The sequence below is a fragment of the Brachycentrus maculatus genome, unplaced genomic scaffold (assembly GCF_059751285.1).
Source record: "Brachycentrus maculatus isolate JH-2025_06_01 unplaced genomic scaffold, ASM5975128v1 h1tg000188l, whole genome shotgun sequence".
Taxonomy (NCBI): Eukaryota; Metazoa; Arthropoda; class Insecta; order Trichoptera; family Brachycentridae; genus Brachycentrus; species Brachycentrus maculatus.
This window is the reverse complement of record NW_028280939.1, coordinates 775,568-803,357: the sequence shown is the minus strand read 5'-3', so window position 1 is coordinate 803,357 and position 27,790 is coordinate 775,568. Positions and strand designations below refer to the sequence as shown.

At 31.4% G+C, this 27,790-nt stretch overlaps 1 protein-coding gene across 1 annotated transcript in view; it reads left to right on the top strand.

Annotated features, from left to right (window-relative positions):
• The window catches only part of Poxm (paired box pox-meso), a 48,149-nt gene that overhangs the window by 14,683 nt on the left and 5,676 nt on the right, over positions 1–27,790 (top strand). The gene's annotated exons all lie outside the window — the stretch shown is intronic.

The window sequence follows — 27,790 nt, the reverse complement described above, 5'->3', positions numbered from 1 at the left end:
CTAGTATCACAGAGACTTATGCAAGCAAAAATTGAGGAAAAAGTATAAACATATATCGCTCACTCCTTTCAACAACGTCAAATATCAAAAAACTTGATTTTCAGGAGATCGTTTTTATAGTTGAAAAAATAATAAAATGTATTAAAAATAAATATCAAGCCACTTATTGAACTTTTTATTGTGCAACAGATCTTTTTAGGTAAAATCTGAATATTTTGTCTCCAAAAAAAAATTAAACAATACCTTTACTTCAAAATGCAAAAACAATTCTTTTAGCCCGGTAGCGGGTAAATATTAAGTTAAAAATATGCCGCTTTTGCTGGGATATAGTACAATACATTTTCTGGGCATTCCGAAAATATGCACAACTGAAATTTGACGATTTTTGATTTATGACTTTGTTGAAAGGAGTGAGCGATATGTAAATTACAAAATCAGAAACAAACAAAAAATACACTTAATTTACACTCAGCGAACAAAAATAAAGAATAAAGAAGGACTTCCCGGGTGAACAGGAGCAGGGGATCCGAACATCACCCCCGTAAGGGGAGGACAAAATCGACAATTATCGTCTTCTTCATCTATGGGTCCGAATGGAAACCATGAGTTTCTATACCGGACCTGGGAATGTGGCGCGAGCCTTCAGAGAATCTTCATGTTGAGATATTGTTCGTCATTCTATAGTCGCCATCTGGACCTGTAATGCTGTTCGAGCTGCAGGCCAAAGGTCGGGCGATACCGTGCCGTATCAGCTAACGACCCCGGCGTGAACCGAGACACAATTCACTCGATCGTTCAGCTTTCTTCACTTCAATCAGGAAAATATATACCTATACTTATGGACAGACCCGTATGTATAGTGATGTATAGCGATATCGCTCACTCCTTTCAAGAACGTCATAAATAAAAAATCGTCAATTTTCAGTTGTGCATGTTTTCGGAATGCCCAGAAAATGTACTATATCCCAGCAAAAGAGGCATATTTTTAACTTAATATTTACCCGCTACAGGGCAGAAAGTGTGGTTTATGCATTTTGAAGAAAATGTATTGTTTAATTATTTTTTTTAAATACCAAATATTTTTTAAATGAAGAAAAAACATTCAGGTTTTACCTAAAAAGATCTGTTGCACAGTAAAAAGTTCAATAAGTGGCTTGATATTTATTTTTATTACATTGTATTATATTTTTAAACTTAAAAAACGGTCTCCTGAAAAATCAAGTTTTTTGATTTATGACGTTCCTGAAAGGAGTGAGCGATATATGAATACTCGCAAAACGTATGAATGATAAATCTCACTGAATGTGCTCGTAGTTTATAGTACTTTTGATTACGTAATTTACTAATTCATGTTTCAATACTTTGCTTGGCAAACAATATTGTTCAATATATGCATCCGTATGATTATTGAGAATAATTACGAGAGCATGTATGTATTTATGTGTTTGTCCGCCTTCGTGGTGTAAACATCAGCGTCTTTAGCTACCGTGCTGGAGGTCCCGGGTTCCCCGGGGAGGGGGGTGAAATAATATTAGTGATTTTACACTCTAATATTTATTAAATACTACCCTGGACTGGTCCCAGGAGTTGCCTTCAGATAAGTAATGATCAAGATAGCACTGCGTCAATACGATGCAGTGCCTCATGTGCCATTGGGTGCGGATAAGGGGTAGAAGATGCATGTATATAGACATATATATATACATATATATATATATATATATATATATATATATATATATATATATATATATATATATATATATATATATATATATATATATATATATATATATATATATATATATATATATATTTATATATATATATATATATATATATATATATATATATATTTATATATATATATATATATATATATATATATATACATATATATATATTTATATATATACATATATACATATATACACATATACATATATTTTGTAATTACCATGATTCTTTTAAACGCTGCATGATCAATATATTGTAACTAACATGAAGGCAAAGTTATTAATCCTACGCTTCAGGTACTAGTTCATGGTAATAAATATTAGACTGATCACGAATATTTATTGTGACCGTCCCTGAGAATTGAACCAAGGGCCCTCAAGCATAATAGTTAAACACGCTGACAATTACGCTGATGTCGATTACGATGAAACCCGGTCCCTGATCAAATAAAAATTATGTGCAAAAATCTTTTTGTTGTTGTTATTTTATTCTATGTGTATACTATTATATATAATATTATAAATCCCTTACCGCACCCCAATGGTGCATAGGGCACTGCTTCATATAAACGCAGTGTTATCTCGATCGATTACACATGAAGCAAAGGTGATCAGCCCTCCACTTCAGGTACCAGTCCAGTGTAATATTGAATAAATATTAGAGTGAAAAAATTAGTTATATTTATTAAACCCCCCTGGGAATCGAACCCGGGACCTCCAGAACGGTAGGCGAGCATGCTGACCATTACACTACGGAGGCGGACAAATACTATTATATTCGATCCATAAATATAATTCTTGATTTCATTATCGCCACATAACAACGTTATGCGTAGTGAACTTACAAATCAACAAACTGTTTCTTAATGGTTGACTCACGAGCAATAAACACACATAGACCGACACTAATTAATGTATATAAAATAAAATAGATAAAAATAGCAAACTGCTTTCTCTGAGATGTCAGCCTAAATGCTCAGTCTCAACATATTTTTTTATTGATTTTTTTTTAACAAAATACATATTTAAATAATACATAATAGTTGGTAAATACACAAAACATTTCAAATATAACGTTTCTACATCTCTAATAAAGTAGATACTTGTGTTTAGAGAGGAAGTTCGTTTTACAATTATTATTTTTTATAAACAAAGTAAATTTAAAGAAAGTAAATAAAAATTAAAAAATATTCCTTGGTATGGAGTCTAGGTAGGGGTAAGTCTTTTACGTTTTTTTAGGTTTGGTTTTAAAGGTTTGATCATTTTTTTTTAATTTTCCGGAAGTTTATTAAGTTTTTTTTACCCACGTACGTATACGTACGTTTTAGGTACATCTGTGCAATATTAAATTATAAGAAAACCTGGAGTTACATTTTTTATGTATGTATGTTATATGCCATCCATCTCAGTGGTGTAATGGTTAGTATGTTTTGCCAGCGTGCTTGTTGAGGTTCCGGATTCGATTCATTCCGATTTAAATGGCTCCTGAACATTTTACGTTTTGGTAGTTGGTCACTTTCTCATGTACGACTACGATATATATATTATATGTACGTAATATCGGGTTCACGTACGAAGTTTGACCACGATATTTTTTTTCTATTTCAGACGTTTTTGTGATATATATTCCCAAATACATAAATTCTTATCATTTGTCTCGAGTGTAGTGTAAAATTACTCTAATCTCTGGAGTATTTGACCTTTTAGTCTTTCTTTCAAGGTTTATAGTGACGTATCGAAGTATCATTTGGGAAAGAATTATTATTTAATTCATTCCTTACGTATTTTTAGACTATAATTTATTTTAAAACGGAACCTGAAATACATTTTGAATTAAAAAAAGCTCACTTACTTATACGAAGATCCGCAGTACCCTGACTGCCTTTAAAAGGGTGTAGTTTAGTTACTTTACATTATAGGTCCGCTTCCGTAGTGTAATAGTCAGCACGCTTGGCTACCGTTCTGGAGGTCCCGGGTTCGATCCTCAGGGGGTGAGTCAAATAAATATTAGTGATTTTTTCACTCTAATTTTTATTCAATATAACCCTGGACTGGTACCTGAAGCGGAGGGCTAATCACCCTTCTTTCGTGTATTTAACGATCAAGATAACACTGCTTCTATACGATGCAGTGCCCTATGCACCATTGGGTGCGGAAAAGGGTTAGAAGTTTTAAATGAAAAAAATAAATACAAATAAGATTTTTCTGAAATATATTTTTAATGAAATATGAGTCCCTCGCCATATTGCAAAACCAAAAATAGTTTTCAATTATTTCTAAAAATATTATTCTATTTCGAAGAGGTATGTGATAAATGGATATTCGGTAATTCTCAGTACATAAGTATAGAGCCCTGGAATGTCGATGTTTGATATATTAGGAGGCACGGGAACGTTTTCACGCATCCTTCAGGAAGTCAAAGGGGGTGTCAAAGGTCCCAACCCCTCTTAATACTACAACAAAATACCAGTCAGCTGTCACGGACGTTCATTAAAGACAATTAAATTAAATTTATTGTTTTCTCAACGCACTTCTGTCAGCCATACTCTAAAATATCTATTATTAAACCACACAAATATTTTCAAAATTGTAAGAATAATTTATGTAGGTACTCTGAATGTTCCCGCCACATTCCCTGGTCTGCTATAGAAACTCTATAAAAACTCTTGGTTGCCAATCGGACCCATCCATTAAAAAAAAATGAAAATAATAATATATATATATATATATATATATATATATATATATATATATATATATATATATATATATATATATATATATATATATATATATATATATAAATATATATAAATATATATAAATATATATATATATATATATATATATATATATATATATATATATATATATATATATATATATATATATATATATATATATATATATATATATATATATATATATATATATATATATATATATATATATATATATATATATATATATATATATATATATATATATATATATATATATATATATATATATATATATATATATATATATATATATATATATATATATATATATATATATATATATATTTATATATATATAAATATATATATATATATATATATATATATATATATATATATACATATATATATATATATATATATATATATATATATATGTATATATATATATATATATATATATATATATATATATATATATATATATATATATATATATATTCACATATATATATATATATATATATATATATATATATATTCACATATATATATATATATATATATATATATATATATATATATATATATATATTTATATATATATATATGCAAGGATGAAAGCAGACTGAATGCAGTCGAAATGCGATCCCTCAGACGTATGTGTGGCAAAACGATGTTTGATGTTCGAATGATGAATTGAGGAAAGAATGAAAGGCTGAGACAAAACAAAACGATGTATGATAGATGTGCGAATAGTGAAATAAGGAAGGAATGCAAAGCTGAGATAAGCATTATCGATAAAATTAAGAAAGGTGTGTTGAGATGATTTGGACATGTGGAACGTATGAGTGAGGAAAGAACCGTTGAACAAATTTATAAGGCGAATGTAGTTGAAAAAAGAAGCAGAGGAAGACCGAGGAACACTTGGCACAATCAGGTATGTCAAATACTTGAAAGCGGCCTGGTCAGGAGTCGTAATAATCGTCGAGTATGTATGAGGAGATGCATGAATGTAGAAGAGGCTAAGAATGTTTGCAAAGACAGAGTGGTGTGGCATTCGATTCTCTCTGCCTACCCCTGCGGGGAAACGACGTGATGGTTAGTTTGTATATTTAAAAATATATATTTATACATCGGTATAATCACGCAAAGTTTTTCGCGGTCAAAGATATTAAAATAATTATTAATGCTTTCATAGTCCCTATTGCTGTGAGCGGAGCATACTAGGTAGGTACCTACCTACTATGTGAATTTGTATGAATGAATACATTTTATCAATAGACTTGAACTTTAATTTGTAGAACTCCATTTTAATTTATAAAGTTAATGGTTTCACCATAACATGGTGAAACAATTGTCACAAAATATATTTTTAAGTGTTTATTAACAATAAAATACGATTTCAAACATGTGGATTTAGATTATCAAAGACACTCTCAACCCTGATGAAAGGAACAAAAAAACTTATATTCTTATTAAATTAATCAAATTTCATAAATTTTTACGATATACAGCTGTTAGACTATATCCATAACTAGTATTCATAACATGAAGTATTTCTAGCACCGAATGTGATATACTACCTTAACAAATCACGTAATAATTCAAACCCTTCTCATTTAAATAAACTTAAGTACATTTTGTGATAATTATTTGTGCACTTGAAAAATGTAAACATGACATTAACAGGACTTTAAATTTGTATTTTCACTCAGTACACGTTTGTCAATTAGTTTCATGCGTTACGAATTTAAATCCGCTCCACCCTGAAACCCTACACAATCATTAATATTTAGGATTCCATGTATCCCCCAATATTAGACGGAGACTTACTAGTTGCTCCGTTACCAAAGTAGACAGGAGCTTTAAACTGACCTTTTTTTCTCGGGGGTGCTTAAAATGTCCGGGGGAATGTCTATGAATAAGCACTGGTGGGTATAGGACAGTGTGCCCACAAATCACCCACCGTACGCTGCGACAAATTAACACATTGAGACCTTATTTTATTTCTGAATTCTCAGAAGTAAATTTTGCATGTGCGCCGATAGTATCTACTAAAAAAGATGTTTTGTCGCACCGGAAGGCGAAATTGGTTTAATTTTGTTTTTACAGCTCGTGAATCATGATTGTAAAAATTTTGTCCTTATTTTATGACATAGTATTCGCAGAGTTGTGTATTTATGAGACAATTTTAGATTTTTTTATTTTCAAGCGCCCGAGAAATGTGAAATAAAATGCGCACGAGAATAATGACAAATATCCACAATGCCGGCTTAGGTTGAAAACAATGTGCTTTCGTGCACATTCGGGTATGGATAAAGATCAGAATTGTCTTAACAGAATTTTGATTTTAATTTGACGATCATTGTATTTTTTTTCTAAAATATCTAGACAATTTAATGTTTTATTTTTGCACATCGTCGATTCATACTCTGCACACATATACATAAATATAACGATACGAAAAAAGATATTTACCCATGCACGCTTATAAAATTGTACCTACCTATGCTTATAGAATTGTACGTACTCACGATTATAGAATTGTATCTATCCTAGCTTATAGAATTACACCGACCTATTGTTATGGAATTATATCTACCCAAGCTTATAGAATTGTACCTATGCAATTTTCTGATTGCAGAATATTGAAAGCCAAGCAAAATATTGATTTTGCTTGGCGTATATGATATTATTTACTTTTTACTTTCGCAAGACTTAAATTCAATCTTCTTATTCTTTCCAATATTAACATATCAAGCAAAAATTAATAATAACATATAACATCAAAAAATATGAATTAAAAAATTTTCATTCTTGTACTTCAGCTGCCGAACCTAGGTAATATTTAATTTTACTTATGAAAATACTCTTAATTTTTATAAAGTCCGAGACCCCGTGTATGGTACCTAATCGTGTCACGCTTTACACTGACTACACAAGATGGAAAGTTAAAAAAATAATGATGAGCTAAACAGTACAGCTGCGATTTTTTGTGGACAGAAGATATTTTTAAAAAAAACTTCGACGCACTGCCCCAGCGACTCGGTTCGAGGAAAAGTTGTAAACCTCTCGCATAATTCTCCATCCGCCGGTGAATAGCGAAAAATGTCGCTGTGAAATGTCGCCGGAGCGCAGGAAAATAAAAGGATTAAAAAGTGGGCGGTTTGCAGCACATGCAACCGCCTAGGAGAGTGACCGAGAGGGCGGATAACAGATTGCGCTGAAAGTCGCTGGTGACATTCACGAAGACGAGGAGCGTTCGCAATGCGAAAACTCCGAACAAAGAGACAAAGAGACGCCCTGTGTATTAAGAGGTGAAACACTTGCGTTCAAATATTAATAATAAATCATTGTATTCAGTATATGGAAAGATCAACACTTTTACGTACCGCAATTCTTAAATTGGCTAGTTTCACGGTTTATCAGTATGGTATTAGCTATAATTCGTGGTTTTAGGGATTATTTTTATCTTATGATCATAATTTATCACTCATATTCCTTCTTTAAAGTGTTAAACACTTAAATTTATATCGAAAATTTGTGATTTGTAACACCGAACTCCCACGTGGAACACAATATATACGTTCCACGAAATACCGTCTAAAAATAGTATACTAAATTAATTAAAAAAATATAGTCAAACAGGTATACTCGCAGAACGATTGATTCAGGATGTCAAAAAATAAAATTCATTTTCCTTATCGTATCTAAATTTTATTCAACAAATCAAAGGTAGACCAAAATTATTCACCTATCCCCTTTCGCATAGGTACCATGCATCTCAAAGTATGAGTAGTAAGTATTGTACATGCGAAGGATATAGGAAATTAAAAATTTGTGTTACGCATTGATGATTAAATGTTCTATTTTTTATAATTTTTTTGCAGTGTAAAATCGTGTTAAATAACGTGCAAAAAGTTAATTGTATTTAGAATTAACCTATACGTTTTATTCGAAATATGTACTTTTATCAAAATAACAATCTAAATATCACAATAATTGATATCTGTGTAATCTACGAGATTCTAAAAATAATTATAGTGCACTGAATTAAAAATATTTATGATACTTATTTTTTTTTAAATTGCTCTTCTGTAAGTTATCATTTTTGTCAATCTTAATTTTTGATAATTTTTGACATACCGTAAAAAAAACAATTGTGTTGATAGATGTTTGATTTTCTGATTTGATTCGTTCAGTCAGATGTTAAATAATTTACATACTAAATTCTTCGCGGTTTTAAAAAAATATAGAAATATGATTCACTCATTTGAAAACTCGCATACAATCTTTGCTAATTTAATCATTCTGATACTGCGACAAAATACCTTCTTCCTGGGAAATTCCAATTCGACTCAAGCGAAGAGTTTATTATGTAATTTGGAGTAGGTAGGTACTCGCTCGCGTCGTCCTTCAAGGCCCGTTGGGAAGCAACGTCCCGTGACCTGACCCTGGCCTGCTATATCTCCGGGAGAGAGGAACGGTGTACGAGTATCGGGAGGAAGCTTGCCAATCTTGCACGCATTGCGGCTCACGGTCCACGGTCCGTCTCCGGGGAGAGCCATGCCTCACGACGCTAATCACCTGGTCAGTGGTCAGTGCTCCACGAAATACCTACCCACAACCGACAACTGTCGTTGAATACGCAGATACCGTCTAAAGGTGCTCGAATTTATGTTCTTGTTACAATAATTTTTAAGAATATTCTGAAGCAGGGTTTTACATAGGTACTGCGATATCAACCCGTCATTCTTCTTTTTGGACACCGTTGGAAAAAAACAGTATGAAATTAATCAGGCTTTCAGACCATATTTTCATATTTAGGCTGAGATCTCGGAGATATTTTTGTCAGTATCCATTGTGTAATGATTAGGGTGTTTAGCTACAGTTCTGGAAATCCCGGCGTCAATACGATGCAGTGCCCTATGCAACAGTTTTTACTGTGATGGTTCAAGCTTGAATTTATTTGTATTTCAACTCTTTTAGTGATTTTTTGTTGTATTCATACTTATCTCTTTCAAATGGAATCTGAGTTTTAAGGTATTTTAGTAGCTATTTAGTGTTATTGTAAAAAAAATCTCAAAAATAAAATTAACTTAAATTATTGAAACATGACCATGCTTGCTTCCAGTAATCTCTATTAATAAGTTGTGAACATTTATTTACTGTGGAGTATAAACCTGTCATTTAAATCGTCAACCATATTAAATTAATAACAAACATGGATGGGCTGTTAATATAATATAATAATGGATTTATCATATGAAATATATGCGTAATTAAGCTTCAGATTTAAGCTTTGTAGTCACGTCTAATTACACTCATGGAATGAAATTATTTTTGATATCCCGAAATGTCTCAGCTTAAACGAGATGTGCCTACTTAAAACAAAATATTATCATCAATTACGTTTATTCTGACTTCAGCTAATTTAATATTATGCATTTCTGTTCATGTACCTATACCTACCTACTTAATGACTGAAATGTAATATTTTCATTATATTCGAGTCGACGCAAATCAACATATCTCTCTCACCAAATATGGATCTTAAATGATTATAATAAAAACAAACAATAAATAATCTTATTACAGATATGTGATATAGGACAAAAAATGTACTTTGCCTATGCAAAAGGAAATCTATCGATTTTTTGGTGTTTTAATTGTTTTGTTATTTTTCATTAATGTTCTCTGGTACCGTTTCTTTAGTTTTTTCTTCAGAGTTTTGTATTGTGAGAGTGCTTTTTTCATTTTTATTCATAAATTTTAGCACTCATGTAAGTACCAGGAATTTGAAAAAATCTCTACTCCATTTCTTCTAACGACGTCTTCTTCATTTCTAGTTCGGGTGTAGACAATTTGTAAGGATATTGAGTTAAATGGAGCAGTGTTTATACTTATTTTAATAAAGGTACTTCTGAATTTATTTTTGTAAATGCATTTGTTTTGTTGTGAAATGTAAATGTGTAGCTGAGTAGATATTTCAATTTACAGGAGTATAAAATTAAATGCTAGACGAATTTCAATGTTTCAGAAATATAATCCATAAATGTATTCTTAAGGATTCTCAAAACCTGGACCAAAGCCCATCGCGTCCATAAGCCTCTCTACTGTTAAAGGATTTTTACATTTTTAAACATTTACAGTATTTATTTTACAGTACCCTTTATCCCTTATTATTATTATTATGACCTAAAATAAAATATGAACCCCAACACAGGCCATGCCTTTGTGGGATATTTTTTTGTATTAATCCAGTAGAATATTTTAAGTACTTGTAATTATATTATGGTTTATTGTGAAATGCAAGGACATTTAAAAAATTTTAAAAAATCACATAATATTCAAATTTATACTACTATTTTTTAATATTTTATTTATTGTTTTACCATTCACTTTGTAGCAAGACTTGATGAAATTGTAAAAGAAAAACACTGGTTTATTACCACTTGAGTTTATTTTATTATAAAGACTAGTTTCGGAAGCTATACTTCCATCTTCAGATCTAAATATAACCTAAAACAATAAACAATAATCTGTTCTATAAACAAGGAGAAAGGTAAGTCAGGGGGAGGGGGGTTAGTCAAAGGAGTGGAGTTTGAAAATAAAGGAATAGAAAAGAAAGAATTTTGAAACTATATATTATTTTTTAAAGCATTCTTACACTATTAGCAGATATTGCAAAATGTTTTTCCAATGACAGACGCTATTTTCCCGCGTACCGCGCCGCCGGCCGCCGGGAAACGCGGGTATATCGGTACCGGGGTAAGATGTATCCCGTTTTGAGCGACCACGCGAGCGGAACGCCACCACGTGCGGCGACACGCTTCGGCTACCCTCAAAGCTCGCGAGATGACTAATGACAAGATTGTCGGGTCTCCGATCTGCGCCGAGTCTACAGTCTGCAGTCTCTCATTGTTACGACCAACTGCCACAGATATTCTCTGATTGTATTCAAAGCGAAGTCCACGAGCTTGTTATGTGATTAGTTTGGAAATGATACTCGGTATGATACTAGGAAGTCTTTCATTTGCCTAATACTTTGAAACACTACCGATACATGAACTCACCTATATATAAAGGATAGACCAGGAAAAATATATGATTTACCTTTTGGCAAAAATATTCGAATCACAAATATATAGTTCTAGAAGAATCGCATCGAGTAGTGCAAAAGTTGCTAAAATGAAGTGAATTGAATTAATTAAAGTATTTAATACATAAAAATTATGGCAAAATATTGATTTTGAGGAAGTTTATATCAAAATTCGTCAAAATATATCTGAGTCATAACATTTTAAGTTTGTCCGAATACTGATATACAAATCTAGGTTTTCTCCACATAAGAGTTATTTTGTACACTTTTGACATCTCAACATATAACATAAAAAGGGTCTATGCTAAATAAAAGCTCCCACCGTAGATGTGTCCAGTGAACTCACGCGTAAAGTGTAATGAGATTAATTATAAATATAAGAGTTCCAAATTTTCCAAGAGTTCCAAAGAAGTGTGGTTGTTATGGGTAGAATTCTGAATATTGCACGTGATCACTAACCCAGCGTGTAAATACCTAGACCTACACATTCTTCTTCATCTATGTTAAGATGTTAACATGAGTAATTTTCTGTTTTCTGATCCATACCAGAACTGCAGAGTGTTAGGAGTGTGTATACGTAGGTAAGAGGCGAATTAATAAATCACTTTTTTGACATATCAACATAGATGAAGAAGAATATGGGAGTCTGGACATTTACTTCCATATTCTTCTTCATCTATGTTGAGATTTCAAAAAATGAAATTATTATTAACTCCTATAATTGGAGATAATCCAGATTTGGGAACAAGTATTTGGACACACTCAAAATGATAACATATATTTATTTTAACCTCTATGGGAATCAACTCTGGTACCCCATCAACAGAGAAAACGCAATACAGAGAAATATTCGGTCTTTCAACGATGAAATAATATCGTGTATTTAAAATTTAAAAGACATAATGACATCCAAGCGCCAACTATAATCCCAATAATCCTCTCGAGAGAAGGAATTTCAAAGTGGGAATATATGACATGTTTGTTGGAGCTATGATCCCCATTTTTTTGTGAAATGTTTAGGGCAGGCCTGGCCAACCCAAATTACACCCCGGGCTGCATTGATGACCTAAAATTTTCCCAAGAGCCATATACAGACATAAGAAAAAAATTTATTAAAAATCTTTAAAATAATGAATTTCATGCTTATAGATGTTTTGTAAGAATTAAAAATAATTTAAATGCAGCGGTAATCAGAAAGTACATTCAGGGCAATTGTGAAAAAAAAACATTACCACCACCAGATGTGAGAAGAAAACACATATTGAACCAACAAAAAATAAATTTGTATAGGAATAAACGTTTTGAAAAATTTTAACAAACAAAATTATTAATTAGGACACAAAAAATAAAACAATATTACCAATTTATCAATGGCCACTCAGTGCAAGATTCGAGATTCTTTCCACTTACTTAATTTTTTTAAACCTATTTCAATAGTTGAATTTGCACACCTTAACCAGTTTTCGAGATTGCCTTAAATTGGCGATTCTGAAGAGCGTCCGAACGGATATAGTTCACTGTTTTTATAACATGCATGACTTGACTCATAAATAATACTTAAGCGCATAAATTTTGTTGATGTATCAAACAGTGTATTACATACTCGTATATCGTAGTCATACAGGAGAAAGTGACCATGTGCATTTTTTACAAAAACGTGATCATTGACTATTTGATATCTTACTAGCCTAATTATTGCCCTGAAAACAATTAAAAGGATTTTAAACTTGGAAGCATAATATATTGACTTGTTAAAAATTACTAACAGCATTGATGTTTATTTTCTTGCCAAGCAAAAGTGACTTAAATGGCCCTCCTATACATTTTAAGTTTTGTTAGATGGTCACTTTCTCCTGTACGAGTACGATATGTAAGTATATCACTGGCTTAAAAAGATATATTCGTCATTCATGACCGCGGGCCGCGGGTTGGCCACCCTTTGTTTAGAGCTTCGGGACACGACGGTGTCGGCTTCCTCTGGAATAGTCCCCCGTCTATTGGCGGTGTCATTTTCTATGTCAAACTTGTGACCCGGCGGCAAAGTGAAAGACGCGACACGCCCACAGAAACAAGGAACCGCTTGTTGCTCCCCCAAAAAACGAGGGAAATAAAATCGTATCCCGGTGATTATTGCGGGTGACACAAGCTCTCCAGTTCTCTGGTTCACCGTCTCGTGAGAATAATATTGCTCGGCAATAAAACGAGCCACAATACTGCTCTTGAGCCCGAACAAAGAAAACGTAATCGTTAGCTTGCAACTTTGTATGGGTAATGGATACACAGCGCCAACACGGCATTAATGACGAATTAGTCACACACTGCATAAATTGTGAAATTAATAATTTTGGCTGTCAGCGCATTACAATTTTTATCATTTAACTAGCTCAAACGTTATAAATAGAAGAAGAAACCGTTCACGTGATAGAAGTGAAACATCTTAAAAGTAAAGATTAAGAGAGATTAAGTGTGAGCGACATATCTCTGTCATCTCGAAAGAAATACTTCTTCTTCTTCTTCTTCATGAGCCCTCTGTCCGCTTCTGCTGGAAATAGGCCTCTCCGTATCTTTTCACTTCATTCGGATGGTTGCTGCTTGCAGCCAGTTTCTACCAAGAACCAGTTTCAACTTTCTCGAAAGAATACAACAATATAAAAATTCCATTAAAATATTCTATTTATTTAATATCTACAATGTTATTGTTTCCTCCTTCAATGGGTAACACTGATATTAATGGTTTTTGATAACTAAAATATAAGATAAATGTCACAATAATAGTACACAAACAGTACAAAAATTTAATAATCATAAAACACAATGATGAATATTGCTTCCACAACGTGTAGTGCCTCAGTTGTTCATATAAGTATATACTATATAGAGTCTGACGTGTACATCTACAACCTGCACATACGTAACATTATCTTATTCTATCTATTTAACTATGGTGCATACGTCGCTTTCACTCGCGTAGCGTCTGTATGCATTATTATTTCCTTCTCATTCATACTACGTTACATTTTTCTTCTCTTTTATGGAACGAATGTGCCTTATAAACGTGACGAGTCCTTGAAATTTCACTTTCAATAATGGTCCATTATCTATTATCGTATCGCCACCTAATAAGTTTGGCTTAAAAAAATACGCAAAAATTGTATTAATTAAATATTTACATCAACTTTTCTTTCGTTGAAATATGCTTCTGAGTGTCGCTAGTTCATTCCCCCACAATGTCAAAATTGTTCTTTCATCTTTTGAAGGATTTTTTCCACTCATTCTATTTATTTCCCTCTAGGAAACCCTACACTGAATGTCTTGTGTTCCAGGACCGCAGTTCCTGGAGGGTACTAATTAATATTTTAGTGTTTAGTTGCTTTACGAAAAAAGTATCTTATCATTTCCTTTACATCGTGTCTGAGGATAAAATATAATATTAACGCATACGTTGAAACTTTTCTGGAAGCATTAACGTTTTTTATAAGGTACCCACATGCAAACATAGCAGTTGTTTGCAAGATTTTCCTGTATTAACGTGGAATATGCGTTCATTTACACAAAGGTATAAAGTGATAATAATAATGGATAATTTAGACAGCGCCATTTTCGTGGAAAATCTCCCCAATATAATTCACAATTTACATACTTTTAAAGTATCACACATTTCAATCAGAAATAAATAAAATAAGAACAAAAAGTGAACTGATTATGTTTTATTAATTATAATATTATAATAATTTAAAAAAAAAGATGCTTTAAAAAGACGATTATTTTTTTTATTTTTTATACTTGGACAGAAAATATTAAAATTTTTTTTTTTAAAACACATGATGCAAAATATAAAAAGCCAATCATTTTTATGACTACTTATGTTTTTTAATTGTGTATAGCAAAAAAAAATCTGAATGATAAATTTTGTCTTATAAAAATAAAACATTATAGTTCTATCATTGGCGAGATCTCATAGAAAGAAAATAGAGGAGTAAAAGTGGGTATTATTAATTTTTTTAAACTCTTATCCGCACCCAAATGGTGCATAGGGCACTGCGTCATTTAACGCAGTGTTATCTTGATCGTTTACACATGAAGGAAAGGTGATCAGCCCTCCGCTTCAGGTACCAGTCCAGGGTAATATTGAATAAATATTAGAGTGAAAAAATCACTTATATTTATTAAACCCCCCTGGGAATCGAACCCGGGACCTCCAGAACGGTAGCCGAGCGTGCTGATAATTACACTACGGAGGCAGACATTATTAATTAAGAAGGTAAAATGGAGAACAAGTCAAAAGCTTAGGCAATCGGGGAAGTATACCCGTACTTGTACAAGCTTCTGTAAGTTTATGTGAATGTAGTTAATGTAAGCTTATGTGAACGAGTCCCTCCTTGTAAAAATCTAATTTGATTGACCAAAATACACACGTCCGAAACGATAAAAATAGCATAGAATGATTCTTTTAAAATCGTGTAATAAATAATTAAGACGTAATAAAATAAAATCTGTGATGCATGAATGAAATACTGTCGTAGAAAATAACTGCCTCTGCATAATTATTTTCGTATAATGATCTAGCTGAACCACAAAATAAAATATTTCTTAATAATTTCCCTAACAAATAATAATAACGATTTGAGAATTTGTAAGAAAAACAATTTGTTATGGCCGACGGGAATGAATGTAGAATGGTGTAAATAATTATAATAATATGTAGGACTCAGATAAAATCGCACTTAATTTTTCGCTGCCAAAGTCTCGGGTTCTAATAATGCCGTATTTCAGGCGGACACAAAAGAATTTGCAAATTGCCCCGAGCGCTTTCCCGGACATTCTGGCAATTTGTACCGCGTCCGCGTGATGGAATGGTGCGACAAATGGCGGGCTGACGAAGCTACAGGACAACTGACTACCGAAAGTCTGACATCTGTGACAACTTACATATCGCTTCAGTAATAAAACAATGAGACAATTATTTAGGAGGTATGGTGGTTGCCCCGTTGAATTAAAATACAGAGTATTATTTTTTTACATCTCATCAAAGATGAAGAAGAATATGGAAGTCTGTAAATTTACGACCGTCATAGGCTGGTTTAAGTGATCACTTTACACACGCGTAACATTCACTAATTCTACCCATTATTGACAACCACACTACTCAAATTCTTGGAAGTTCCATATAAGTATATGAACTACATTTTGAAACATTTTTATTGAATCACTAGAACTTCACTAGAGACATCTATTGGTGATATGAAAGAAGCTTTTTATTGAGTAGAAACTCTTATATTAGTATGTGAGGTCGGAATCCTGGATTATAATCACACACATGAGAAACGCCGGAAAATATCATTTTCATTTTTATTTTTTAATTTGACCAGATAATTTATTTACAACATTTTGAGTGTTTCCAAATACTTGTTACAAAATCTGGATTTTCTCCAATTACAGATAATCTAGATTTTCTGAAAATGAAAAGTGAACTCTGACTTCCATATTCTTCTTCATCCATATTGAAATGTCAAAAATGAAACACTCATTAGCTTTTGACTTTATTATGCAGTGCATTTGATTTGTTTTTCCGCAAGTGTACATCTCTTGTCCGCTTCCTTAGTGTAATGATGAGCACGCTCGGCTACCGTTCTCGAGGTACCGGGTTCGATTCCCAGGGGGGGGGGGACAAATAAATATAAGTGATTTTTTCACTCTAATATTTATTTAATATTACCTTGGACTGATACCTAAAGCGGAGGGCTGATAACCTTTTTTTCATGTATTAACGATCAAGATAACACTACCTTTATATGATGCAGTGCCCTATGCACCACTGGGGTGCGGATAAAGGTTTGAAGAAAAAAAAAGAAGTACATCTTTTACTGCGAGACCATTTTAATATTAGACGATTAAAATAAACTTCGAGGTTAAACTATGAGTGGAATCACATTAAAAACGTGTTTTTTTACTTCATCCAGGTAATTGATTACGTATACAGAAGGCCAAGACACAATTTTTAAGTTATAAAAATGAAGACATTAAAAAATTAAGTTATATTGACCAGTGAAATGTTTTAAACATGCTTTCAAGCCGGAGATGTTGTAGCGACCGGTTTGTGACACTCCCGACATCAATTTGAGTTACTCTGGCAGTTTGTCACCTGACAGGCACTAATGTCGCTCGTGTATATGTTTATTATATATGCTAGCATAATAAATTACATCTCACCATTGATTTAATCTAAATACTGTATCAGGAAATCAATATTACGAGTACATATATCTCTCTATATTCATAAATTGACAGGTTATGGTGGATCTTTGATCCTTCGATCATGAATTCTGTATTTTGAGAGCACACATTTTTGGGTTTCTCCTCCCTTGAAGTTGTTTTGAAAACCACACTACTCAAAATTTTGAAACTCCTAGACATATTGATCAATCTTATGACACACAGTACATATACGAGTTCACAACAGCCATTTTTATTGGATGAATAAAACCATTTATTTAGCAGACTCTTTTATTTGTTAGCAAGGTCTGAATCCTGGATATATTATATATTCACATATTTGAGACTCGCCTGAAAAATTACTGTTATTGTTGCATAGATTTGTAATGTTATAATTGTTTCTATTAGAAATGTGTGCTTTCAATATTTTTATTCATTTTACTAGACTGAGCGACAGCAACGCGTGGCCGGCTAGTATTTTATATGTATTGCGGTAACGCAATCAGTTATTTTACGAGATTTATAATACTGTTGGGCGACTTAAAACGTTACTTGTCATGTTAAGACCGAGTTTTTGATGTTAACTGGTAAATAAATTCGTAAAAACAGTTTCATATCGTTTCGCACGTTATAAATCTGGGGAATAAATTTTCCGCAGCCGGGTGAGCGCGAATAACGGATGAGACGCGTGAGATTCAGTATAACTAGGGTTGCCAATCTGTGGGGAATCCCTTAAAATGCGGGAAATCTCGATTGGGAATTTGTGGATAGGCACTGTGTGAGGAAAATGCGGGGATTTTAACATTTTACCATTTATTAATGTAATAATGTTTTGAAACTTAATTTTTTTAGTGTTCTCATTTTGGTTTTATTTTTATGTGTTTTACGTAATTGTTTATATATTCTTTTTATGTACTTTGTAACTAAATATGTATATATATATATATATATATATATATATATATATATATATACATATATATATATATATATATATATATATATATATATATATATATATATATATATATATATATATATATATATATATATATATATATATATATATATATATATATATATATATATATATATATATATATAGATATATATATATATATATATATATATATATATATATATATATATATATATATATATATATATATATATATATATATATATATATTACCTTATGTATAATAATATATAATAATAAAACCCTTATCCGCACCTAATGGTGCATAGGGCACTGCGTCATATAAACGCAGTGTTATCTTGATCGTTTACACATGAAGGAAAGGTGATCAGCCCTCCGCTTCACATACCAGTCCAGGGTAGTACTGAATAAATATTACAGTGAAAAAATCACTTATATTTATTTTACCCCCCTTGGGAATCGAACCCGGGACCTCCAGAACGGTAGCCGAGCGTGCTGACCATTACACTACGGAGGCGGACAGTACCTTATGTATTAAATATTAAATCAAACACTGATTTTTTGAGTCTACTAATAAAATACAACTTAGTAGACTCAAAAATCAATATTATACATAAATTAAAATAGAGTTCTACAAATTAAAGCCTAATCTATTAATATATATATTAGCTGTTTTTTTAGGCTGTACTTTCTATATATTTTATTTCGAACGTATTTTTTATTACTATATATTTTATGTAAAAGCCCAATTGGGGCGTTAATGTTCAAAATTAAAATAAAAAAATTCGATTATTTATGAAAACTTGTTTTTTCTATGGGAAAATAATGTGGGGAATCGGGACTTTGTTTTTCCCCAATTCGGAAAAATTTACTTAGATTTTTGGGGAATTCTGAAAATTGGCATTGGCAACGCTGAGTATAACGTGAATCAGATGAGACGCTTTGGAGGAAATGTTACCACATAATTAAATCCATCAGTAGAGTCACGGAGGTCGGCGAGAATGTCCAATGTGTCGTTTGTAACACATGTTTTCTTCTAACGAATCGTTTTACAAGCAGAAAAATACTTTTATAAATTCTCGGTCATTTATGTTTCATCAAAAGCGAAACATTTCATTCACAAAATAAATATATTTTCTTCTTCATCCCACACCTGGCCTTTTCAAAATATGCATCACTATCTTCACCAGTATTAGATAAGTCATCACGGCCCAGTATTAGATAAGTCGCAACTTAATTTTCTCTAAACGCAGGTAACATTTTACGTACAAATACATGTTCACAAATCTAGATTCTCTCCAATTATAGGAGTTATTTTTTTATGATTTTTTGACATCTTATCTACGATGAAGAAGAATATGGAAGAATATGAATGTTACACTATGCAAAGTGATCACTTAAACCAGCGCAATAAGGTCGTCAGCCCCGTAAATGCCCAGACTTATATATTCTTCTTCATCTTTGATAAGATGTCAAAAAATAATACGAACATTTTACGTAATTGATTTTTTCTTAAAACACCGTTTTTGCATTGAAATTTTTTTTTTCTTCGAAATAATTATATGGTTTTGAAAAGAAAAGAGTAATTGAAAGGTAAGGAGAAAAAAATATCAGAATATTTTTACGATATATATTCTTTAAAACAAAAAAATCCAATATGCATTCTTTAAAAAATCGGGCGTGGAGAGACATGTTACCTCTTCGAGGTTGGCCGGCGAATAAGTTCTGTCTTTGCGAATGTTCCCTTCAGAGGCGACTGAATTAATGAGGCCTCTTGTTATTTTTCACTGCTATCGGATGAGTGCTATAGGATTTTATAAAAGACATACATACAAACAAACATAGATTTTATTTTGACCAATGGCCAACCGCACTCCAGCGTGCAAATCTGGTGAAGCAAGTCAAGTTGACTGTGTCAGTAGAATACCTTGGATCTTTTGGAACGTTTAGTCTCAAAGAATTGGAACAGCTGCTAGAAGACAGTTGGGACGCCTACCCGGGCGCAAGGAAATCTTCTGATCCAATGACTGGGTGAAATACCGGTCACTACCGGCCTTCTCGCATCAGAAATTAATAGGAAAGAGATAATGAACGACAGCATATTCAGAGAAGAGACCAAATCATTGTTAGCATATGAAACCGCCGTTTTTTGGTAAATTCAACCATTTTTTTCGATATCAAAGGGAAAAAATGCATTCATCGAAATAATTGTCGTCGCTAACTACTACTTTCGCCCATCTTTCTGGCAAAGAAAAGTGCTGGAAGAAATCCTGGTGTTTTGAGGAATTCCATTGAACTACCCAATTTTCAACTTCTTTGTAGGAACCAAACTTCTGTTCCGAAATTCCGTGTTGCATTGAAGGAAACAAGTGGTAATCTGAAAAGGCTATGTCTGGTAATACGCGGGGTTGGGTAAGACTTCCAGCCCAGTCCTTCCAACTTTTCCTGGACTGGCTTAGCCACATGCGGTCAGACAATGTCCTGTACTAAAATTACTTTGCCATCAGTATCTGTTGGTCCATTCTCTGCGTTTTTCCCTCAAAGCTGGATTCAGATTGATGAGTAGCGATCAAGAGTAACTATTTCTTTCTGATAGAATATCTTCGGGACAAGCCTTCTCAAGCATTCTATGCGAAAAGCAAAATTTCCCGCAAATGCTCTTTTTTGGTGCGAAACTTGAAATTTCTGAAAAAAAATATTTTGAATATTGAAAGCATTTACTTTGTGGATCATAGTGATATATTATATTGAGAAATAAAAAGACTTTGTTTTTTGATCCACTCACATTTTTATTAAAACCAACTAGTTTCGGCAACAACCTGTTGCGCTCTTCAGGGTTTATTTATAAAATAAGTTAAAAAAATGTCTTTTTATTTCTCAAAATAATATGGAGAAAAAATACTTTAGAAGCTTATCTGAAGGTAGGATAGTTAGGATAGAGAAGATATGAAAAGTGTAAGGTTTTGAAAAATAACTAATCATCTTTATGACATAACGTCAAATTCATATTAAATATTGAATAAACATTTGTACAATATTTAGTTAGTAGAAATGATCATAGTATGTGAGAAATGAATAATTATTTTTTTAAGTATACATTATGGTCCATTTTCGTGACAAGTAATGGTTTCATTTTCTAGTATAAAATATTTCTTTGGCTGTGTCGATAATTTATGAAAACGACCGACTGCTGTCATGTTGGAACATAATTTCATAACATTTAATAATGCGGAACGTTTATTGAGTTACGAAATCTCAAAAATATGATTAATTATTTTTCCCGGCAAAATCAAAGAAAGAATAACAAAGGTCCCTTTAAAAATGTTTACTTAGTGACTTAGTCTGTGGTTTTTATTTATATAATAAATTATTTATATTTTAATCTGTTAATGCTTAGAAAAAATTTTTTTTTGCTGCTTGAATTACATTAATGACTAGCTATACTCGACCACGGATGGCATTGACTCAAACTGGTAAAATGGAAAATATAGAAAATAGAAAGATCTATCATTACTAATATGTTTAATTTCGCATTGCTTATGGGTACACAATATTTTACAGCTGTAAAGAAGCACGCTATCCGCCATGACCAATGTTTAGTATTGCGTGTATTACATTCAACAAATGGTACTGCCATTCCGATAAAAAAGTGATTTTCATAAATATGTTTTTTTCTTGTCACAGGTGCTATATGCAGGTATTTAAATGCACATTTTTGTCAAAATTTTTAACTGTGAATAACTTTAACAGACTGAAAATTTTGAACAAACGAACATTTATACTTCATTTATATATGTAGATAGGTAAAAACACACTCGTATTCGAATGGAACGTTGTGTCAAATTTGCTAAGCTATCAGTGAATACATTTTTTAAGAGATTTTAAAACAACGAAGATTTACATTTTTATTTTACATATGTTTTAAATGTATTTTATTATTAAAAAGACATAAAAATAAAATATTTCGCTCACTCCTTTCAACAACGTCAAATATCAAAAAACTTGATTTTTCAGGAGATCGTTTTCAAAGTTTAAAAATATAATAAAACGTACAACTTATTGAACTTTTTACAGTGCAACAGATCTTTTTAGGTAAGACCTGAATGTTTTTTCTCCATTTGAAAAATATTTTTTAAAAAAATTAATCAATGCATTTTCTTCAAAATGCAAAAACAACACTTTCTGCCCTGTAGCGGGTAAATATTAAGTTAAAAATATGCCTCTTTTGCTGGGATATAGTACATTTTCTGGGCATTCCGAAAACATGAAACAACTGAAAATTTACGATTTTTGAAATATGATGTTGTTGAAAGGAGTGAGTGATGTGACAATTGTTTCGCATTGTTGTGGCATTTCTAAACTACTGTCAATTTCCAGTGTTTTGTATGGATTGGATAGTATAATACAAAAATATAGATATTCTGCTGCTGTTTTTACTCTACTGTATTTTTATTTCTACTGCTTTATTATGATATATGTACCATGTGTCATTTTGTTAGAAACGCAGCGGAGACAATAGATAACTTTCGTCACAGCGGAAATATGGAAGACTGCAAAGTATTTGATATATTTCTAAATTGGCTACAAGATCGGCCGGCTTGCCTTTATTCGTGTCTCGAAATAGTCGAGGACTTCATAAATTAGGTGCGTCGTTTATTTATACCGTGGTGAAAACGGGCGGGTGTCACCGACGCACTACCTCTCTCATCTCCGGTGACCTATCAATCCAAAACCTTAAAAGACAACGATTTGAACAATAAACCCACTTAAATACTTATCCAATCATCAATGAATTTTTACAAGATCTAAAATGAAAGAAATTTCATAAAATTATTCTAACAAAGTGATTTCAACTGATCATGAAATTTCAACTTATCATTTAGAAAAATCATGTTAGAGTTCTAACAACACATTGTAAAACATGTATCTTTTTTTTGTATTAGATTTTTTATTTAGTTATCATTTGAAAAAAAAATGCTATTGCGGCTCTATTAAAATATTGTGAGACATGAAAGTATGTTTTATGTTAGAATAAGGATTTCTTTTTTTAATAAAAACCAAATATATTTCTTAACTTTTTAAATAGGCATATTTTCCACACATGATTTTAAGAGTAATTTATTTTTGAATAATTTGTTTCTTGAGTTTGTAGGCAAATAATTTGAAAATTATTTTTTAACAACATTTTGAGTGTCCAAATGCTTAATCACAAAATCTGGATTACCTCCAATTACAAGAGTTATATTCATATTATTTTTTGACATCTCATCAAAGATGAAGAAGAATATGGAAGATTATTTTATGACATCTCATCAAAGATGAAGAAGAATTTGAGTAGTGTGGTTGTCAATAATGGGTAGAATTGGTGAATGTTACACGTGTGTAAAGTGATCACTTAACGCCTTAGCCTATGACGGTCGTCAGCCCCGTAAATGCCCAGACTTCCATATTCTTCTTCATCTTTGATGAGATGTCAAAAATAGTATTATTTTTTAATATTGGACATTTGATATTTTTTCTCCCACCTTCATTGTAATATTATTAAATTGTATTGGTAACATTCGCACTAACTTGTACAATGTCCCAGAATATAAGTATATCATGTAATATTTTCAAATAACCGTGAGACGATATAACATAAAAAAGAAAAAGGGCCTCTAAATTTGAAGGATATTTTTTACATGATTTTTTCAACATGTTATTTTGAAGATATCCGAAAAGCGATATCAAAGAGCGACATATGAGCCAAAGTTCACACTCATCCAGACATTAGACATATTAAAGACAAACTGGCAAAAAAAGTAGCAAAACACGAAGTTTCTTGTGACAACATTCTTTGGGTGTAGAGTTCCTCTGCTTGAAGAATTAATTTCCTGACAGTTCAGAGATGGATGACTGTTTTTGTAGTGCCGCCTGCTCTTCGGGGATTCGTTTTACAAACGAAGTCTTTATTTGACGTCGGTAAAAAACCTACTTTGGAAATTCTTCCCAACCCTCTGGCGTTTTAGGTTTTACCCAATTAATAAACCTTTGTTATTCTTATTATTATTATTGTGATTTTTTTTAACCCTTATCCACACCCCAATGGTGCATAGGGCACTGTTTCATATAAACGCAGTGTTGTCTTGATCGTTTACACATGAAGGAAAGGAGATGAGCCTTTCGCTTCAGGTGCCAGTCCAGGGTAATATTGAATAAATATTACAGTGAAAAATCACTTATATTTATTTGACCCCCCCTTGGGATCGAACCCGAAACCTCCAGAACGGTAGCCGAGCGTGCTTACCATTACACTACGGAGACAGACATTTAAGTTCGTTATTTTTTTTTATTAAGATAACACATGCTCATAAGGCAATAATAAAGATTAAAATAATTCTGAATAATTTATATAGCGCCATTTTCGTTAAAAAACTACCTCAAGGGTGCTTATACAGATGTGGATTATGATATGAAAATATAAATGATACATAAAAAACATATATTAAAGTAAAACGTTGTCAATTCACTGAGTCTGAAGGGGAAAAGTGGAGCCGCTGTATTCTTCTACTGTATTCGGTTTTCTTGGGCTGGAGCAATATAATGTAAGACGCTGATATTTACATGGAATCAGCTTTAAGACATTTAAAGTAATTATACATATCAAAGATTAAAACTCCTTTTTTCTTTTCAAAATTATATATTTTGTGCTAACTGAGACACAAATCGAACCAACGATTTCGTGCATAGTACAGTAAAGTACATAATTATTATTTTCAATGATATTTTGTAGACCCATTGTATGACTAAAACATTAAAAATGTATGTAACTATGTAACAGGTATATTTTCTCACCATAAACACTTTTAGCTTTATGTAGACACAAACTTGTATTAAAAAAGTATTTTTAGGTACAGTTTTAAAAAGGAAACTTAAAAAAAAAGATTATTGAAGAACTTGGCCACGACATGTAAGCATAGAATGTCCCCAAAGTGTCCTTTGATATTTTAAAAACTCTTAATTTGACGCTGTGCAGCGGCGGCCTATTAAAAAATAGTCCGGAGTTCTCTTTGAAATAATATTTTAATGGTTTTTGGAGAAATTCTTGGTAACCGTTTAATGTTTATAAAAGGGTTAACATAACTTATTTTTTTTAAATAAATTTCCTGTTAATTTTTTTAGCAAAATAATAGAAAATATTCATTCTGTTAAATCCTTGATGTAGACCAGTAGCCAAAATCGCAGGTTCAGGTCTGAATAATAACTTACTGTTATTATTCTGACCTGAATGATGGAAGTTTAGCTTCTGAAACTAGTAGTCTTCAACTCAAGTGGTATAAAAATCATTGTAACATGTATTACCACAAAGTTAATGCCGAAACAATTAATGATATATATATATATATATATATATATATATATATATATATATATATATATATATATATATATATATATATATATATATATATATATATATATATATATATATATATATATATATATATATATATATATATATATATATATATATATATATATATATATATATATATATATTTAAATATATACATACATACGAGTCTACGACGTTGTATTTAATTGTTAAAGAAACACATATAAAATCAATTTTGTAACGTTTGTTTCGCCTAGTTATGGCATTTTCAAACGAATGTATGTTTTCAAGTAACCATGATTTGATCTCTGCTCTAAATATGCTGTCGTTCATTATCTCTTTCCTATTAACTTCTATAACTTATATATATATATATATATATATATACACATATATATATATATATATATATATATATATATATATATATATATATATATATATATATATATATATATATATATATATATATATATATATATATATATATATATATATATATATATATATATATATATATATATATATATATATATATATATCACCAACTCTGAAAGTCTTTAAAGTTCGATAGCTTTAACAGACAAGTAAATGATTAGATTAATAAACAATTTAGAACATTGTAAGGAAATCATATATTTCACAGTATATTTAGACTGCGTTGAGCTTGGCATTTAGTAAGACTGTCTCATTAGTCTGTAAGCAATTTGTTAAATCCAATTCTGAAATAGCGACATTGTATTATCATATGGTTACTTGCCCTAAATTAAATTGATATCACGACAGATCTCGGCGAAGTACGAGTACTAGGACTGAAAATATTTTTTAATGAATTCACGGTTTTGTTTTTGTCTCAGATATTATTTTTTTAACAACTCATCAAAGATGAAGAAGAGTTTGGAAGTCTCGGCATCATAGACTGGTTTGAGTGATCACACACGTGTAACATTCACCAATTCTACCCATTATTGACAACCATACTACTCAAATTCTTGGAAGTTATAAATGAACCAATATATAGTTTATAAATGAATAAATATAAAGTTCATATATAGTTTATATATGAACCAATTTGAAACTTTGTTCTTGAATTTATAGAACTTCGCTAGAGACATATATTGGTGAGATGAAAATAAGCTTTTTATTGAGCAGAACCTCTTTTATAAGTATGTGAGGTCCGAATCCTGGATTATATCACATACATGAGAAACGCCAGAAAATATCATTTTTATTTGTATTATTTTAGCTTACAATTTGACCAGATAATTTTTTTACAACATTTTGAGTGTGTCCAAATACTAGTTCACAAATCTGGATTATCTCCAATTATATATAGGAGTTATTTTTAATATTATTTTTAGAAAATTAGCTATCGACATATGCGGCGTTGCATTACAGACAACATAGGCGGTGTTACATTTTCCCCTTAAACATGACGATTCATACGAAATTCGGATATTCTGAATATACACAATCGCGGATAAAGGGATAACGAATCGAATGGCATTAAACATCACTTTTGAAAAAAAATGTCGAATTCGCGGTATTGCATCCCGAACGACGATATGTTAAAATATGCCTATTTTGCTGGGATATAGTATATTTTCTGGGCATTCCGAAAACATGCACAACTGAAAATTGACGGTTTTTAATTTATGACGTTCTTGAAAGGAGTGAGCGATTTATAAATATTTTTTT